At 47.5% G+C, this 2,766-nt stretch overlaps 1 non-coding gene across 1 annotated transcript; it reads right to left on the minus strand.

Annotated features, from left to right (window-relative positions):
- Positions 1–2,095: 2,095 nt before the first annotated feature.
- Positions 2,096–2,169, minus strand: TRNAN-GUU. The gene has a single exon. It is a non-coding gene; the product is annotated as a tRNA-Asn (tRNA).
- Between the last annotated feature and the right edge of the window lie 597 nt (positions 2,170–2,766).

The following is a 2,766-nucleotide window of genomic DNA, read 5'->3' on the forward strand; positions in this document are numbered from 1 at the left end:
GTACAGGCAAGCTTGACACAGACCAAAAGAGGATAAGAAAGAGAAATGATGTGGGAAATATGCCATGAATGTTGTTGTGGTGCCATAATTGTTAGATGAACAGTAGGAGTAGGGGAAATATAGAAGATAATTATTTAGACCTAGTTGGAAGATCTGTTATTTTCTAAAAGGTATTTATGGACTGGACAGCCCAACAGTTTTTGACATTTTATAAAGCCTCTAGCTTTGTGAAACAGTTTTCAGGATGGTGGCAGGACAATAAACATAACAGTGTCTAGCAGAATGGAGAAAACATCCTCCCCAAAACAAAAATGGGTGCCTTGAATAAATACACAGGGATGAACATGAAGAAAAAAGACACTAAAAATTATGAAAAGAAACCACCACAGAAAAATATGTATCTCGCTTTCTGTGTTTTTTGACAGGTGGGATATGAATTTGCTCCACGTTTAAGAATAGAAAACAGATCCAAAAGTCAGTAGGTGTGCTTCTCCCAGCTCCAGTTATTAGGTAGCCAAAATCTCATGAGCGAGTCTAAAAATGGGATATTTTTAATGATCAGAGTCGGCGCCGGCACTGGAGTTGCTGACTTTCTTGGTTTCCTATAGATGCCAACAGACTTGGCAACAGCCTATTTGAATGATCTACATCTGCTTTTTCTATCCTACGCTTTTCCCAGGTTAATCATTACTGATGGGGAGTTTACATAAAGCCCCTGAAGATAGTATGTAAAAGGGAACATCAAATTGCTTCTATGCTTTGGCTGGGCCCATATTTTTCTTGCCCATTCTGTCAAAGTAAAGTGTCTACACTTTATATGCTAACTCGGGGTGGGCAAACTATGGCCTGTGGGACTGTCTTGCCCGGCCCCCAAGCTCCTGGCCTGGGAGGCTAGCCCCAGCCCCTTCCCCGCAGCCTCAACTCACTCGCTCTGCCGCCAGAGCAAAGCTCCGGGCATCTGGGCTGCGAGCTTCTGGGGCAGCGCAGCTGCAGAGCCCGGCCTGGCCCAGCCTCTGTGCTGCGTGGTGGTGGGGGCAGTGACAGACTTGAAGGTGGCAATTTTGCAACAAAAAACTTCAAAAACAGACTCCAAAGAGAGACTGCTGAACTCAAATTAATATGCAAATTAGATACAATTAACTTAGGTTTAAACAGAGACTGGGAATGGTTGGGTCATTACACCAATTGAATCTATTTCCCTGTGTTAAGTTCTCCTCACATCTTCTATGGGTCATCTCAATTATCACTTCAAAAGTTTTTTTTCTCCTGCTGATGATAGCTCATCTCAATTGATTAGACTCTTCCTGTTGGTATGACTACTTCCACCTTTTCATGTTCTCTGTATATATAAAGCTCTCCTGTGTCTTCCATTCTATGCATCCGAAGAAGTGAGTTGTAGCCCATGAAAGTTTATGCTGAAATAAATTTGTTAGTCTCTAAGGTGCCACAAGTACTCCTGTTCTTTTTGTGGATACAGACTAACACGGCTGCTACTCTGAAACCTAAACTATTGTTGTATGTAAAGTAAATAAAAAAATTAAAATGTTTAAGAAACTTCATTTAAAATTAAATTAAAATGCAGAGCTCCCCAGACCGGTGGCCAGGACCCGGGCAGTGAGAGTGCCACTGAAAATCAGCTCACGTGCCGCACGCCTTTGTCACACATGCCATAGGTTGCCTACCCCTGGCCTAATCCATTTAATCTATCTGAAACTGGAGTTCTAGCTAGCAGATGTGGGTAAAGGTGTCTAAGCATTTACATTCTGTTGCTCTGTTTTCAACTGCTCAGAACTTTACAAAACTTTTCCCAGCCCCCTCTGAGACTTGCATTCATTCATTCTTGATTTCAGCCTAAATACCTTGGAGAATCCTGACCGGGATGACTGGGACATTCTGTCCCCAACCTATTACACAAGGGATACCTTGAACTCACATCACCCCACTCCCTGCTCTCTCTGGCTGTGTAGCTGATTGCAGGACAAGTCCGGTTCGCAAACGCAGTTCTCCACTCCGTATCCTTTCAATGCAACGGAAATAAAATCAACCCCCATACGGGAGCCAAGACTGTACACAAAAAGGGAACCGCCTCCCCCCACGTCCCTGGGTGGGCTCGAACCACCAACCTTTCGGTTAACAGCCGAACGCGCTAACCGATTGCGCCACAGAGACTGGGACGGGAGCCGGCTTGGCGGCCAGCAGAGTCAAGCCATAGCAACTCTGCCGCTGGCCACTGGGGGCAGGAGGGAGCCAGCAGAGGCGCGCGAGAGACAACAGCTGCTTGCAAAGCAAAGCAAAGCAAAGCAAGGAAGGCGGGCGAGCAAAACCCAGCAGAACCGGGGGCGGGGGGGGGAATAGCCTTGAGCAGCTGGACTCCCGAGGCGCAGACGGTGCAGCCCAGGAGAAGGGGCGAGCAGGAATGTGCAGCCCCCCCCAGGTGGCTTGCTCCTTGGGACCTTGCCTAGGCATCTGAGAAGCCAGTTTCCTTCTGCCCCTTAGGCGCAAGGGATTTAGCAACCGAAGGTGGGGAAGATTCTCCTGAATCTCGAGAAACGTGTGTTGGGAGGAAGGCTCCTGCCCTCGACAGGGCGTGGGTGTGCTGTGTGTCCCCCTGCACATTTCCATCAGGGGTGTCATTCTGCACCCTGAAACATTGGCGGGGGGAGGGGATTTTTAGCAGAAGTATTCGGCAGTTTTCATGGGTGCAGCTGTCACCCCTCCCGTCACACGCTCATTGTCAGGGTGCTGCCAACACCTTGCAAAGTTAGT

This window comes from Mauremys mutica, chromosome 25 (genome assembly GCF_020497125.1).
Source record: "Mauremys mutica isolate MM-2020 ecotype Southern chromosome 25, ASM2049712v1, whole genome shotgun sequence".
NCBI classification, from domain to species: domain Eukaryota; kingdom Metazoa; phylum Chordata; order Testudines; family Geoemydidae; genus Mauremys; species Mauremys mutica.